This window comes from Rhineura floridana, chromosome 1, assembly GCF_030035675.1.
Source record: "Rhineura floridana isolate rRhiFlo1 chromosome 1, rRhiFlo1.hap2, whole genome shotgun sequence".
Taxonomy (NCBI): Eukaryota; Metazoa; Chordata; class Lepidosauria; order Squamata; family Rhineuridae; genus Rhineura; species Rhineura floridana.
This window is the reverse complement of record NC_084480.1, coordinates 184,807,020-184,824,653: the sequence shown is the minus strand read 5'-3', so window position 1 is coordinate 184,824,653 and position 17,634 is coordinate 184,807,020. Positions and strand designations below refer to the sequence as shown.

The 17,634-nt window shown below is 42.1% G+C and overlaps 1 pseudogene; it reads right to left on the bottom strand.

Annotated features, from left to right (window-relative positions):
* Window positions 1-11,506: 11,506 nt before the first annotated feature.
* On the bottom strand, window positions 11,507-11,625 carry LOC133375810 (5S ribosomal RNA; annotated as a pseudogene).
* Window positions 11,626-17,634: the final 6,009 nt, after the last annotated feature.

The following is a 17,634-nucleotide window of genomic DNA, read 5'->3' as shown; positions in this document are numbered from 1 at the left end:
CACCACCACCACCATAGGTTTACAGCAGCCATGAAATTAACTATGGTAACTGCTAATCCGGGCTGATTTTTAAGCAAGAATAGAAAATAAGTCTTGAAGCTGGTTAAAACACAATATTATCATCATCATCATTTATTACCTGCCCTTCACTCAAAGGTCCCAGGGCATGTTACAATAAAATATGACATTAAAAACAATCTAAAATACCCAAATAGGGTGGGTTCTAAAAATACACGTCTTACTGGTGTGCAGGTTTAATTCACTCAAGAAAGGACAGAGCATGCATTTCTGATCCCTTAACCATAATTAAGGAATTATTTATATTATGTTTGTGCCAGGCTATAAAAGTGTGAGGAGTAAAGGGGTTTTTCCCCTTTTTGGTTGTCTTTTCAAGGAAAAAAAATACTATGTTGTTTGCAGGGACCAACCATAAGGTATTGGTAAAGACAGCTGAAGTACTGGCTTAATTAAGAATGGTAAGATGCAAATAAGTGTTAATATACTTCAAACATTTTTGCAACAGATACGTGAAACACTTTTTCCTTGCTAATGTGTCCGCTTTGAACTTGTTAATATGGTTGTCACAGTATCTACTGTGGGAAATGTACTGTTTTAAATTCAAAGAAAAGTCCCTACTTATTTGCCTATTTAATCTGAATGATTTGGCATATTAATGTTGTCCTCTTTCTGTGAATGGATATGGCTGAAGCAAGCACATTAGTGTAATTGCTGAATATGAAACATCTGATCTCTCTAGCAAGCAGGCTAAGGTAAATGGTTGTGTGTGTGTGTGTAAATAAATGTGTACATGTACTCATTGTGAATTGCAACAATGAGGTTGCTTATGACATCACAGGCTATAATTTGGTTGGCCAGATGGAAAAGAGGACATGGTTCCTCCACCTTTAATAGTTGTTCAGAAGAGGGAATTTCAGCAGGTATAGCTTATCAAGCTAGGTATTAAAGGTGCAGAATGCTTCAGTCTGAGGCCTAGGCATATTTAATTAAAATCTATTATTTTTGAACTACATTATTATATCATATTTAATGGCAAAGAAAATATGAGATGAATTTGATATACATTTAAATATAATCTTTGTGTAATTGGAATTTGTTTTGAGGTCTGGATAAAGAAATAACTCTCCAGGGCATGATGCCTGTGGTGGGTGATGCCGGGGCAAAAGTGATCAGAACACTGAATGCGACTCATCTTTGTACAGTAGGCTACAGCTATGCAACATTGAGATGTTTCTACACCCTCATCTCTCCATCCTCCAACTATGCAAGCAAGTAACATTATTACAGTTAATTGAGAGTACAGTATATAGCAGGGCTAGTGAGGGGTGTAGCTTGTGGAGGAGGCATGGCCTAGGGAGAGTCCCAATTACTAGATAGACAAGCCAATGAAATTTATTTCTGAGTAGACACAGGAGTGTGCTGCCAGTGCAATGAAGTAAAAGGTGGACAGCTCAGTGGTAGAACATGTACTTTGGATGCAGATGCCCCCAGATTCAATCCTCAGTATTTTTAGTGAAAGGGTCTCTGGCAACTAGGGTTGCCAGGTCTCCTGTTTTTGCCTGGAGACTCTGGATTTTTAGACCCCTTTCCGGGTCTCTGGGTGAGTTACCTTAATCTCCTGACTCTCAGCTTTCATGCAATTTTTTTTTAAGTTTCTAGGTGGTCTGGTTCACGAGATAAACACCAAAACATCAGCTGGCACCCCCACAACTTCTGTTAAATGAGCTCATAACTGGCTGGTCTAACTCCACCCTTTCAGGTTTGTAGCCAATAAGTGAAGTTAGGGTTGTGATGGACAAGGGATTTGTTGATCACCAGGCAGTAGCTAGACCCCATTGCAAGGCCAGAAAACTGTTTTTTCCTGCTTATCTGAAAATCTCATAAATGGAGTAAGTATATAGCTTTCAGTCTTACTGTCTCTTGTGTGTAGGGGTCAAACAAGTTCAAATTTTCCTGGGCTATTGAAGAGGGCAGTGTTTTGAAATCCTTCCCAATATGAATCTTTAATCCAATACTTGCTTTTCTGGGAGTAAAGCTGCAATGCTAATCCAACATATCCGGAATAAGCACCACTGAATTCAATAGGACTTACTTTTGAGTAGACATGATTAGGATTGTGCTGTAAATTAATGGGACTTTTGTTATAGCAAAGAATTGTGTTTATGTTGTAAATCTTTCTTCCTCCCTCCAATCTTATTTTTTTAAAGCAGTTAGGCAGGGCTTACTTAGGCATCACTGCTTTTATTATGTGAGAAACTAATACTGATTTTTTAAAAAGTTCTGCAATGACTAACTGGCTTTGACAATAAATTATTATATGGGGTGTTATGAGCCTCTGCCGCCAGTTCAGTCCCAGCACTCAGTTCCCAAACCCAGGGTAATTGATCCTGGCAAGGCACAACCCATGTCTCCCTTACCAGGACTGAATAAACCAACATCAGCCCTGCAAGGTGGGTAGACTGTCACCACCTCTTAAACCTAGTCACCCACTCTGGGTCAAGGGGAAACTCAAAGTGCCAGAAAAGGACCTGCCAAGGATTCCAAAGACAAGAACCAAAGATACACTCCTTGTCCTGCTGCCTTTAGACAAAATACCCAAATATACAGAAGTCTGTGGCTAATTCGCCAAGGTGCTAGATTTAGAGCCAGATCTCCCCTGCAGTGAACACACACTGGTAAATAAGAAGTAGCTTTATTAAATAAAATATAAGTGCACAAATATAGCAGCAAACTAGTTCCTTAAAGAGAGACCCTCCGTGGCGGAGAGTGGTAAGCGGCGGTAACACAGCCGAAGTTCTGCTCACGGCTGGAGTTCGATTCCAACGGAAGGAGGACGTCGAATCTCCAGTAAAAGGGGTCAAGGTTCACTCAGCCTTCCATCCATCCGTGGATGATAAGCAGGTATTGTTGCTTATAGCTTAATTAACTAGCTTCAGCTGTGAGAACTGCAAACTCATGGGCTTTTCAGAGGTCCCATTTCAGGAAAGATGTTTCCCCTACAATTCCTTGCCACAGAACCATTTTAGTTTTTAAGCTTTCAGACCAGGCATTCTTGAACGGGGTGTATGTATTTTTATATCTCCAGTGTGTGTGTGTGTGTGTGTATGAAGTCTTTCCAACAACCCTGTGAGGTAGGGTTGCTGATTGGAAACCAAGACAGCTCACAATAAGAAATAAATCCCTTTAAAATCCAGTAACCATAAAAACAAGTATAAACAGTTGCAAAAAAGCTTAAAGTGACATGATTCTGAATTTTGGGTTGGGTGAGTGAAGTTCCTTATCACTTGAGATTGCAGTTCTGTGCATGCTTGCCTGTTTGAGTAAGCCCCATTAAATACATTGAGACTTGCTTCTGAGTAAACAAACAGGATTGCACTATAAATATCTTTACAGGTTGTGTAAGTAATAAACAACTTTGACAGTCATGCTTATATAAATATTCATACTATGTCCCAATAGGTATCTGATTTAACACTGTTGCAGAAATATTTTGGTTCAGGTTTGCGTGAGCTCTTCAAAGTGGCTAGGCCCAAAATGTATTAGTAAAATGTATTAGTGGAACTGCTGAAATTGCACTTATAAAGCTAGGAGAAGAAGTAAAGGTTATAAATATATGCTTGCTTTAAAGGTCAAATACTTATCAAAGGAGATATGAAGAAAATGTAGGGAAGAGGTTGGAGGAGTTGTGTTATGGAAAAGGAAGAGAAAAGTTATCTTGACCTGCATATTTTAGAAGATATAATAATGCTTATGCTATGTTAAGAATGTTTATACCAAGTTATTGTATTGATTGACATATGTTGACTTGAAGATTGAGTAATCAATGTAACCTTGAAAACAGTATATAGGAAAGATGTGTGTTTTATGAAAGGTAAGGCTTACATAGAGACTTGTTGTCTGTGTAACTCTTCCAAGCAATTGCTTGTGCACAAATAAAGACTTCTAATCAAAGAATCAATTGTGTTGTCTTGAGAGTTTGGTTAGGGCCTCCCAGCATTGAACTATAGCAGGCAATAACCTATATAGGTTCCTGCGACAATTGGCGGTCCCACCGAGATGCTGGGACTTCCCAGCCACTGCCAAAGAGAATCCAGGACGGAGTAACAGAGGTGCACCGATCATAGAGGTAAGAGGAACCTATTTACAAATTCCTCCTTGCCCTCTTCTCCCTCCTTTTCTTCTCTGACCAGGGTTTGGGAATGATAAAAGGCCCGTTAATAAATTTTATGCAGCCCTTTTTGAAGGGGCTGAATTGCTTCTTTGATTAGAGAAAGTATTAGAGCTGGGGTGGAAATCAGCGGTAGGTGTTGTCAAGAATAGCTAACTTTGGTCAAGCTGAAGTGTGGCAACCAGAGAGAATTCTGGGAGCCTTTGTCTTCCTTGAGATTCCCTACTGGGGAAGATCCAAAGCTCAGTGTCAGACAGGAAGTTTACAACCTTGCAAGGAAGTGCAACTGATTCTTAGGTGTTGCCCCTTATCAGCTTCCTGGGATTAAAAGGCAGGAAGAGGGGATATTGTAGATCGGGACACCTGGATAATGCTGTCTCGCTCTCTCAATCTTCAAAGACTTCAAAGGAAGGGATCCCCTGTAGGGGCGGGATATGGCTATTTACTTTTCCCCCTCCTTGTTGAGGAAAAGAAACCCATAAATATGAAGGAGGTTCTTTCAAAACGAAGTTCCCTCTTGTTCCATCTATCTGGACTCGCTGACGTGTAACAGGGACAGCCGTTTGGGAATCTGGCTGCTCCACAAAGGAATAGAGTTACTTGGATGTAAGTATAGGATCCTAGTTAAGATAAGTATTTATTTTGTTTTGTGTCTGTATTGAACATCTCTCCTTTTGTTATGCCAATGACCGTTTGTAGCCTGCCTGAGGGTGATTAGCTTTAAGGAATCAAACTACTATTTCTCCTTTTATATACCAACGTATCTACTCTTAAATAAACAATCTTTGTATAAAAGGTGTGTATTGGCTTGGAACTAAGGATTCTAAATCTAGTGCTGGAAGGCTGAACGCTATGGATTGATTAGCGAGGGTAAATCCCTCTAAAATCACATAGTTCTCTGAGGTCCCTTCACTCAAGGGAAGGATTTAGAAAGGAGGGTAGTGGCAGTGAATACCAGGGATAGTTACTTCCGTGGAAAGGGAGGAGTGTGCCTGAGAAGTGGGAACCCAGTGGGGTGGGGACTGTTCTCAGAAGCAAAGAACCCTTGGAGTACTGAGGGTAAGGAACCCCAGGGGGATGGATCTTTGACAGGTGTGGTTTTGTGAGGGTATTTGCGGACCTTGAGCGTGGAAGGTCCAACATATTGTGGGGCATGGTTATGCAGTAAGCCCGCACGACGCGGCATTGGTTTGAGCTCTAAATACAGTGAAGTGAAAGGATAAGTCTGCCTTAGCTAAGCAGCTCCAACATTTCTAAAGGATGGAGTAAGCCCACTATTGGTGGTGGCATCAGAGACTGGGGTAAGCCTGCAGCACCCTGAAACAGTTACAGTATAACACTATAGTAGGTATGTTTGAAATGTCTGAATGAAACCTTTCCACCCTTCTCACCCCGAGAAAATAATGGGGCAGTGAGCCAGATCTGATTGTGGGTAAAGTCTGCTGTGCCTTTGTCGTGGTTTCAATTCATGACTCATGTGCCGATAGACCAGGAAAACCCTGACTAGTACTGGACTTCCTAAATAAGCTTTTCCTTTTGATTGAAGTATGCTTGTAAGTCTCTCTGATTAGATGTAGTCAGGGAGTGAGAGAAGGGAGACAGAGTGTGTGGTTGTTCGTTTGTTTAGACCCCCCCCCAGCAGTGTGATTGTTTAGAGTAGTAGAAAAGAAACCTCCCCCTTCCAAGTGTTTCTCAGTAACATCTCAGTAATATGGACTTCCTATACCCCATTCTTGTGCATTATAGAATGGAGAACACAATGTCTAGTAACATCAATAGGGAGAGGAAGGACAGTTCACAATAATCATTGAAAGATAGTATACTAGACTCAGGTGACATGAAAAAAGCCATTTCAATTTTTCTTCAAGCATTTGGATCCCCAGCGATTTGATTATCAACCTTATAGGTATGGTTGGCCACAGCTTTATGCCCCACATCCTACTATCATTGGCAAGGCAACATGGTTTTGTAAAGAATACAGTGAATTATATTCTATAACTGTAAAGTTTTATTGGAACCAAACTTCTGTATGGAGAGTAGTGTTTAGGGGTCATACCCAAGCCATTTGGTAGTTTCGAGCAGGATGATCTACTTTGCATTATGACCAGGGGAACATATATCCAGTTCTTTTGCGACAACGCCCTTATATTCTTCATTGGCTTTGTCGGAATCCAGATGATTTTGATGTACTTTTGGGGCCTGTCCCAGATGAAGATTAGTGCAGGCTAGGCAGTCAGAGATAAGGGGGTTATTTTGTTTTTTCTTTAATCATTCATTTAATAGTCTCTATTAAAATTATTTGTCTCTTTTTTAAAAATAACCCTCTTGAAATGCCGACCTGTAGATGATACCAACTTAATGGACGTACCAATAAATTACTGAAGCATCCATTTTTTAATCCTAATTCACATTTACCAATGACACAAATTAATAGATTCTTGGCTAAAAGCTTTGAGGAAGTTATGCATACTGCCTAAAGCACAAAAGGGAGGGGCAAGTTTTGCAGTTGGAGTTTCAAAAGGATATTCAGGAAAAAAAGAGGAAAAGTTAGTTTTTGCATTCCCCTCATGTCCAAATAATGCTTTTTAAAAGCTTTTTCTTTGCTGTCTGATGCATGAATATTAAGCATAGGTTTGCCTAGGTGATTTAAGAATGTAGCTGAACGTGAGAGCATGTGTAAAGATGGATAGAGTTAGACAACGGGGAACTGTGTTAAAAAACATTCCCTATGAAGAGTAGAAGGCAAAGGCATCAGTTGGTGCAAAAGCTAAGTATTTTCTAAAGAAAGCCCCATAAGGGGAAGTTAAGGCTACAATGATTGAAATACAGTATGTTGTGAAGAAAGTGTGTGAAGAAGGCTGGAAAGCTGGGTTGAAGGATTAGGAAATGTAACTATTTGTCTGTAGGTAACAGGTTTGAAAGGGTTAAGAAATGTTTTATTGGCAAATATTAACTAAAAAGGGAGACAGCAATCCCTCCTTTCTCTAGTCCGTTTTAAAAACAGTATGGCTATAGTTTTTTTTCTTTCAATTGATTCTGAAGAACATTTGAGTATACAGATTGAAACACATTTTTCATGCTTTGAGCTAGCCCAACCATTTCAGTTTACCATTTCTTCCAGTGATATTTAAATTTACTAACTGTGCTAATTCTTTTCAGCCAAAAAGTCATGACCAATGAAAATATGGGGTTCTGTAGATGCCTTATTATAAGGTTTTGTTTGTTTGTCTGTCTGTTATGTAGTAAAAATGTTTTACACCGGTGATGGGGGATTTCCCCTCCTCCTTTCTCCTCTTTGGCATTTTGAAGAGGGAGGCATAATTTTTGAAGTATTTTTGTTTTGTTTTGTTGTTGTTTATCCTTTACGTTTTATTTTACAAACTTTTTAGAGCTCTTTTTTATTTTAGTTTTTGTCTTAACTTTGAACCTGACTAAGACAGCTTCCTCCTGCTTGAGACACAGGAGGTCCCATGTTTTTCCCTATTAAGCAATTACATCAAAATGCCTTACATCAAATCAGATACTGCCTTTTGCTGCTAGCTTTATCTGCTTTGTAATGTGACCATGCTTATGGACCAGTATAGCCTTTTCCTTATCATCCTCTGCATGGTCCCACAACGATTTTCTGATTCAGGGTGCACCCCAACGTAATAGAACTGGAGGACATCTCCCTGCAGAATGCTGTCACTACCTTTGGCACAACACATGCCTCCTTTTTTTTGGAACATTAACATGTGTGTTTCCTCTCTGTCAATTATTACCCACTAGAATTGGGTTGGCTGTCAAAGTGAGTTTATAGCAGCCCACAAGGTAGACAGAAAAGGGTAGAGAATCTTCTTACTCTTACTCATTTCTCAAACATCTCTGTGTAGTGACGGGTCAAGTCTCTAAAGACTTTTGGAGCAGCCACATTAAAAGGCAGGCAGGGCATTCCAGGCAGGGGGTTGCCAACCTAGCTTTGAATTAGATATTTTTGCAGAGGATTTCTAGTCAAGCCTCACCAACAGCACAATCCTAACCATATTTACTTAGAAGTAAACCCTGTTGAGTTCTATGGGGCTTAATACCTTAATAAGTGTGTTTTGAATTGCAGGCTTCAGGGGCATCTTTACTCCTGAGTGCTCCCATCTAACATCTCCACAACACTAGGCTCCTTTCTTCCTACAATGGCCTTCTGGTGACTGGTCTGGCTTGAGAGCACTTAAACCCTTCTTGCCAGAAGCAAGTAGGCTAGATTAAATGTTCCCTTCCCAGGGTCCATCTTTTAGCTAAGATTTCTATCTTAATTTGCAATCAGAGAAATGTTTTTGTTTGAATTGTATGCTCCAAGTAACTGTGGTTAATGCTGAATGTATCATGCTGAATGATATTACTCGGGCCAGCCCCTCTGACATCACTAAGACCTGCCCCTGAAATCTCATTTGGGTTTGAGATGCTGTGACCTGGCAACCCTACTGGCAACTAGGCTGAGAAAGACCTCCACATGAGATATCTCTAGAGAGCTGCTGCCCTCAAGTGCCAACAATATTGGCTGTATGATCTAACAGTATAAGCCAACTTTATAGTTCAAATATTCATTGAAGTGTATCTTTATATCTTTATTACATTTATATCCTATCCTTTTGTCAAGGACCTAAGGCAGGGGTTACCAATGTGATGTCCATAGCCGTATGGTGCACTTGAAGTCTTACCCTGGTGCCGATGAAGCCTTTGACCTCCCCCCACCCCAGTCACTTCCCCCTTGGTCATGAGGTGATGAGGATGGTTACCTTCTTTTCCCTTGAGAAATACATAGTGCTGAAGCAGGATGTTGGAATTGTGACATTCTTTCTCACTTCCTCTTGCAGCTTTATATGCTCTTCAAGGGTCAATTAATTGTATTGGATCCGACTTTTACACAGACCCCTTGGGAAAGTGACATATATATGTGTCTGCACTTCCTTTCTGTCTCTTGGGTGAGCACTGATCCGGGAGAGAGGGATGGGAAAGGATCAGAGGGGGTAGCACCCATGGCACTTGGTCAAAAATCAAAAAGTGCCCATAGGCCTAAAAATGTTGGTTCTTTCTTACAACAACAAATAATCTGTGATGTGGGTGAAGTTGGGAGGGAGTAATTGGCCCAAGGCTTTAAAACTTTGGATCATGTATTTATTGAGGCAACTCATCGTAGTCCCGATTTGACTATCTAACCTCAATGAAAGCAAAAAAGAAATTAAATGGTAAACAGTGGTAAACTAGTATTAGATAATTCAACAATACCTATACCCAGCATTGGGTAGCATAACATAGTGCAAGCTAAAAAATAAATTTGTCAGAAAATATTTATGCATATAGCTGATGGTAATGCTTTGTTGACAATACTTAAAAAGAGCACTGATTGAGCAAGATACTGTGCATATGATAAGTGGGGCTTTCTTTCATATATGTGTAGGATTGGAAATTTTGCAATGTGCTTTGGAAATATGGAAACAATATTGCATCCCCTGTGTTTATGCAATATTGAGGTAGATAAATGTGTGCATCACTACTACTACATCTAGATGGTGTGTATTTACCTTTTCATCCTATGTAGGGTTGTTCCACATATTGCAGGTTTGTTTCTGAGCATATACTCAACAGAGAGCTGCAGCCAATTTTGCCTGTCTGATGTATGCACCTGTGTGATTCACATGTTTTAAAACACCTGTTGGCTATCTTTATGTTTTAGGTGTGCTTAAATCTGTGAAGAACGCTTCAAAAGAAGTAATGTGTGAAGAAGCCTATATGTTGATAGCACAGAATTCTAAGCATTTATTTATTAAATTTATATCTGGCTTTTTCTCCCAGAAGAAGCCCTCTTACAATCATTAAGCATAACTGGATGATCCTTCTGCATTGTGTGCTTTTCTGCATCAGATTGTCAGCGTCTCACACTGTCAGGTGGATATAAATTGTCCTATCTCATCTCAGAATCAGAGCAATGGTGCTTAACTTTGTGTATCAGAACTTAGACTGGTGCAGTATGGGCTGTAAAATGATATAAGACTTATTGGGAACATATTTGCACCTGGCCTAAAGAAAGTGTTCTCCATTCTTTTTTGAATGGTGACATTGAATATTTTCAGAGAGCTGCCTGCTGCTTCCTAACTCTTAATATCTTTTGCATGAGATGTAGTAACCCCAGTGCTTTTGGGTGGGGGGGAATTAGATGCCAGTACTCAAATCTTGATAAAAGTGCTTTGGATGCGAGCAGAAAAAAGAGGTGCTGGTGCTCCATATCAATGAGTTCCATCACACACACACAAAAAGCACTGAGTAATTAATTTACAGCTTGACTGTAATGTGTTGGTTAAGTATTCTGAGAGCAGGAGGCTTGCTCCAGTGGCTCTTCTCATGCTTGTTTGGGCCATGGACAAAAGCACAAAGGTGCAGGATGCCTCTCATTCTGTCCAGGGAGGAGTAGTGGCCAGATTGGCGGTGGCATCTGAATCTCTCTCTACTTCCAATCTGGTCATTGTTCTTCTCTGGAAAATGAGAGGATGCCCCAAATGTATCTGGGGCATTTTGTTACATTGCATGCACAACCACCTCACCCAACTTGTAACATCACAGCAGAGCTCTTTCATCAAAAGTCTGAAGGGAATGTGCTTATCAAATAATATTAATGAAAGCTAGCTTCAGCCTAAAGGAACATAAAAAAGTTATTAAAACAAGTGAAGGATAACTAAAGAAAAATTGGATGAAAACGATATATATCGATGGATTTTGGTCACACAATTAAATTGATCAAATAGATCAAATAGAATATGGGCCTTTTAACTGCCTGTTTAATATTCTGCACATGATTGATATTTCAGTTTTAATACATAAAAGAGCAGGTTGTAGGCATTTCCGTTGGTATAAAAGAAACACTAATGTTCGTTGCTTGTTGAGTATTTTGCTGCATCTTCACTATGCTAATTATGCTAAATGTTGAAACCTAATCATGTATTAATCTGATCACTACTAAATTGCATTTAGTGATTGAGTTATATTTGTCTTCTTCCCCTCCAGTGTGACAATGCAAAGGGACTTAAAGCCTTCTATGATGCAATAAAATATGGACCTACGCACCTAATGGTTTTTGGTGGAGTATGTACAACCGTAACATCTATCATTGCCGAATCCCTAATAGGATGGAATTTAGTGCAGGTAAGAACAATAGTTTATATATATACAGTCAGATGTTATATGCCTTGAAGTTGATTACAAATTATGCCGACCCTCTGAATCTTTTGGATATATTCATAGGGTTTTCATGGTAGGAGGTATTCAGAGGTGGTTTACCATTGCCTTCTTCTAAGCCTATGGCACCTGGTATTCCCAGGTGGTCTCCCATCCAAGTACTAACTAGATCTGACCCTGCTTAGCTTCCAAGATCAGATGAGATTGGGCATTTTCAAGGTAGTATGGCTGTGGAGATAGAGATATATTTATATATTTATTGCATTTATATACCACCCCATAGCCGAAGCACTCTGGGCGGTTTACAGCAATTAAAAACATTAAAAACAAATATACAAATTTAAAAATACAAAAACAATTTAAAAACACAATTAAAAAAAATTAAACACAATTTAAAAACACATGCTAAAATGCCAGGGGGAAGAGGAAAGTATTGGCGCCGAAAATATAACAGTGTTGGTGCCAGGCGCACCTCGTCAGGGAGATCATTTCTTAATTTGGCCACCACTGAGAAGGCCCTCTCCCTTGTTGCCAGACTCCAAGCTTCCCGCGGAGTAGGCACCTGGACGAGGGCCTTGGATGTTAAGCGTAGTGTATGGGTGGGTTCATGTCGGGAGAGGTGTTCCATCAGGTATTGTGGTCCTAAGCAGTGTAAGGCTTTAAATGTTAAAACCAGCACCTTGAATCGAGCTTGGAAACATACAGGCAGCCAATGCAAGCGGGTCAGAATCAGTTTGTTCGAACAGTCTGGTCCCTGTTACCAATCTGGCTGCTGCATTTTGCACAAGCTGCAGTTTCCGAACCATCTTCAAAGGCATCTTCACACTGAGCGCATTGCAGTAATCTAACTTGGAGATTACCAGAGCATGGACTAATAAAGTCAGGTTATCCCTGTCCAGATAGGGACGTAGTTGGCCCACCAACCTAAGTTGGTAGCAGGCACTCCGTGCCACCAAGGCTACCTGAGCCTCAAGTGACAGATGGTTCTAGGAGAACCCCCAAGCTACAAACCTGCTCCTTCAGGGGGAGTGAAACCCCATCCAGGACAGGTTGGACATCCACCATCTGGTCAGAAGAACCACCCACTAGCAGCATCTCAGTCTTGTCTGGATTGAGCCTCAGTTTATTAGTCCTTATCCAGTCCATTGTCGCAGCCAGGCACCGGTTTAGCACAGTGACGGCCTCACCTGAAGAAGATGAAAAGGAGAAATAGAGCTGCGTGTCATCAGCATACTGATCGCAACGAACTCCAAAGCTCTGGATGACTGCACCCAACAGTTTCATGTAGATCAGTGGTTCCCAACCTGGGGGCCAGGAAGTAATCCAGAGGAAATGAATTATTTATTAATTTTTTAAAAAAGTCTTCACTCCTTCTACACTGTCTGTTTTCCACTGCCGCTGCAGATGACCCCCTTGCTCCAAACAAGAGGGGAGGCCTTTTGCTGAAGCGCCAGAGTGTCTTTCAGGCACACTAAGGGCAGGCATCTGCCTATAAAATACATGGCAGATGCCAAAGGAGGCTGAGGGTGGAGCTACCAGGAAGAAGAGGGGATTACTATCACTGATTCCTGTCTCCTTGCACTGCCACTACTGGCAACGCCCTTACTTAGAATGAGAGGAGAGGGCTTTTTGTGAAGCAAAAAGAAGCAAGCCTGCAAAGAAAGGCTGCTTTCCCCCTTCCTTCCTGGCAGCCAGCCTGCCTCCCTGGGGGGAGGGGGTCACAAAAAAATTTCAGGTTATAAAGGGGGTCCCGTGCTCATAAAGGTTGGGAACCACTGATGTATATGTTGAACAGCATGGGGGACAGAACTGACCCCTGCGGAACCTCATACTGCAGAGTCCAGGGTGCCAAGCAATGTTCCCCAAGCACCACCACCAAGTAGGAGCGGAACCACCGCCATGCGTCCCTCCCACTCCCAATTCAGCCAGTCTTCCCAGAAGGATACCATGGTCGATGGTATCGAAAGCCTCTGAGAGATCAAGGAGAATCAACAGAGTCACACTCCCCCTGTCTTTCTCCCGACAGAGGTCGTCATACAGGGCGACCAACGCTGTTTTCATGCCAAAACCAGGCCTGAAACCCAACTGAAATGGATCCAGATAATTGGTCTCATCCAAGAGTGTCTGGAGCTGGCCTGCCACCACTCGTTCAAGGACCTTGCCCAGGAATGGAAAACTTGCTACTGGCCTATATTTATTAAGATTTTCTGGGTCCAGGGAGGGTCTCTTCAGGAGTGGTCTCACTACCGCCTCTTTCAGGCAGCCAGGGACCACCCCCTCTTGCAGAGAGGCATTAATCACTTCCCTGGCCCAGCCAGCTGTTCCATCCCTGCTAGCTTTTATTAGCCAAGAGGGGCAAGGATCCAGCACAGAAGTGGTTGTATGAACCTGTCCAAGCACCTTGTCAATGTTCTCAAGCTGTACCAACTGAAACTCATCCAAGGAATCAGGACAAGGCTGTGCTCTGGATACCCCGCTTGATTCACCTACTATAACACTGGAGTCTAAGTTCTGGTGGATGCTAAAGATTTTATCCTGGAAGTGCCTAGCAAATTCATTACAGCGGGCCTCAGATGGTTCTACCATGTCCTTGTGGCCAGCGTGTAATAGCCCCTGGACAATTCTGAAGAGCTCTGCTGAGCGGCAGATTGATGATTTGATAGTGGCAGCAAAATATTTTTTGCTGCCCTCACTGCCACTAAATACAGCTTACCATAGGCACTTACCAGTGTGTAATTGCATCCACAAGGAGTTTGTCTCCATCTGCACTCAAGCAGTCTCCTATATTGTTTCATCGCTCTCAGCTCTGGGGTATACCATGGAGCCGTACGAGCTCTACACAGGATAGGGCGCTCAGGAACAATCATGTCAACTGCCCAGGTCATTTCTGTATTCCACAGTTCAGCCAGGGTTTCGACAGGAGCACCAGCCCTATCAGCTGGAAAATTCCCAAGAGCCCTTTGGAAACCATCCAGTTCCATTAGTCTCTGGGGGTGGACCAACTTAATAGGTCCCCCACCCTTGCAGAGGGGAAAAGCCGCTGTGAGTCTAAACTTCAGCAAGCAGAGATCTGTCCATGACAGAGGGACTGATGTAAGGCTCCTCACATTCAGATCATCATCTCCCTGTCCAGTTGCAAAAACCGAGTCTAGAGTATGCCCTGCTACATGTGTTGGGCCAATGGCATGTTGGGACAGTCCCATGGTTGTCATGGAAACCATGAAATCCTGAGCCGCCCCGGATAAGGTGGCCTCAGCATGGATGTTGACATCCCCCAGAACCAACACTGGGGGGGATCTGAACAGTATACCCGAGACCACCTCCGTCAACTCAGCTAGGGAGTCTGTTGGGCAGCAGGGTGGGCGGTACACCAACAGAATCCCAGTCTGTCCCGCTGACCCAAGAGAAGGTGCAAACACTCCAGACCAGTAGTCACATGGACAGGGTGCTTACAGAGGGAGATGGAGCTCTTATAGACCACAGCAACCCCCCTCCCTGACCCTCAGTTCTGCCCTGATGCTGAACCAGGTACCCTGGCGTACATAGCTGGGAGAGACTGACTCCTCCCTGCTCACCCACCCAGGTCTCTGTTATACATGCCAGATCGGATGCCTCATCCACAATTAAATCATGAATGAGGGAGATCTTATTATGCACCAATCTGGCATTTAAGAACAGCATCCGGAGGCCTGAGAGCTGGCTGATAGGGCAGCCAACAAACCTGTGGGTGTGGGGAGGACCGGAACAAGGCACAGTCATTAAACTGCCTGGGCCGCGTCCCCCTTACCTGCCAAGTCCTCCTCACAGCGCCATATCTCCCTCTACCCATCACTACACTAATTGAGGCCCCCTCAAGTCTCCCTGCTTGGCTCTGAGTCCTCTCTCCCAGGCACATAACTCAAGTCCCACAAAAAGCCAGGGAATCTACAAGCAAGAGCCACCTCAGCCAGCCAGCTTATGTATCCCTCCAGGGAAGGGACAGGTGGACAAAATCAGCACAGATGTCCAAGAGGGAGAGGGCAGTGGTGGTAGCCAAGCAGCAGAAGCAAGCAAGCAAGCCGGCAGGCAGACTGGCACAGCAGATAGCTCTTCCTTTTCCCTGAGCGATGGTAGTCCCCCTACCTCCTGCAGGCACTGGGTGATGTAGTGACTGATTAATACTTTTAAAAAGTTAGGACATTATTAACTAATTAATACTAATATTTTATAGGTGAGGGATACTGAAGCTGAGAGGTAAGCACAATAGCGGTAATTAAATACAAGGAATTTTTTTTGTACTTGCATTGTTTAAGGGACAAGTCATGTCAACATTCTTAATCATACCATCCTGTTTTAGAGTAGGGTTGTATATAATGTTCTCAGGCCTACCACATCAGTAGGAAAACCAGGCTAACAGCCTGATCCTATGTGTGTGTCTGCTCAGAACTGAATGGAACCTATTGCAACTGTGTGCAGGATTGCTACATTAGAAGTTATTGGGGGGGCAGCACAGTTACATTGAGGCTTATTGTAAAGAACTAAATATTGCTACTAATACCACACATTATTATATTATTCTGTTGAAAACTGCTAGAATTAAATATGAAATGCCTATTAAAACTCCAGTAATGCAAACTATCCTATATATCTATCATCTTTGGGACTCACTGAGGTGCTGACACACCAGGCAAAGCCATCATAATTAAGATATCCTCACAACAGGTAGCTATCAAATTTCAATTTGTAGTCCAAGACACCCTGGATTACTCTTAATACATTCTGAAAAAGGCACAGGTTTGTGTACATATTTTTTTAGAACTCCCAACATGAAGGCTACTTCTTAAGAGTGGCTATCACACAAGCAAAAAGCAAGCCAACAAACATAATGTTTGGAAAGGGGAAATGGAACTGAATGGACAAATGTTAGATTTTTCCATTAGTATTCTTTTAATAGTCCTTGGATTGGAAGAAGAAGGGATTTCCGTTGACGTCTAGGAAATGTCTACAGAATGCATTCTCTTGAGATGCAACATTGTTACCTCAGGTATTGCTGCCACCTGATATTGTTATCAGTCTAAATGGTGATCTTTTTTTAACTGGTAAATGTGGGTCTTGTGGGAAATGATGTTGCATTAAAAATACCCATACTTGAGGTATTCACAGTTCTGAGTGTCATGTAACTATGTCATGACACTGTAAGATGCAATTCTCATTGTGGACTTGTATACGCAGTGTGTATCTCAATGGCTGCCTACCTTAAATTTTATCATAGTGCCTCAATATTTAGGAAACCATAGTTACCTTTGTATAGTATCCTGGAAGCCTTCAGTTAATGCCTCACCTGGCAGATACAGTGTCAGGATTTATATTGTCAGACTACATTATGAATGACTATAAAACAGATCTGAGCTGGGAGTTGCTTAAGTCTTAGTGACTGATGTGGTATCAGTTTAAATTTGTCAGATGATGTGACATGGCAGTGATATTGCCATAGTAATGCAGCCTTAATTGCACAATTATGTGTGATGAGCAGATGAAGGACAAAACCTGCATCCTTTACCAGAATGCAACTTCTTTACTCTTTTAAATTGAAAACTGATATTGCAACATACTGGCAAACTTCAGCATACAGAACAGTAGATGGCATGCGGATAAAACTTTTCTTCTCATATGGGCTTTGCTATAAAAGTTAAAAAAACTGATTAGCAGGAGAAGTGCTAAAAGGAGGTAATGGAATGTAACAAAAGATGTTTTTGACATGCATTGATAATAGTGTTATGAGCATGGAGGTTGGGATGGATGATTCCTGTGGGTCCTCTTTCCAGCCTCTGATTTGGAATCCTATGCCTTGGGATGAGGAACTCTCTGCTGGTCAAATTAGTATTTTGTTAACTATATAGATTGGCCAGGTAGGATAATGGGTTTATCAGTTGCCCAGCATCGGTGAATGGGCCAGGAAGACCCTTTTGTCATTGAAACTCTTCAGGAGAGCTGCACCCCCCTCCTGGAGCCCAGGAGAGTTTTGTAGTTTTAGTTGTGTCTAGAGAAAGGCTGGTAACTGCAGGCAGGCAGAGAGACTGGCTCTCTGTAGCATGGCGTTTGGGGTGCCTCCTGTAACATTGATGGGAAAGCTGGATATTGGACTGCTGATGCCTTGAACCCCCTCCATCTTGAGCTCAGGTTTGAATGTGTGTAAATAAATAAACCATATTTCATAAAGACACTGCAGTCTCTGACCTTCTTCCCAAAGAAAACCAAACCCTGGA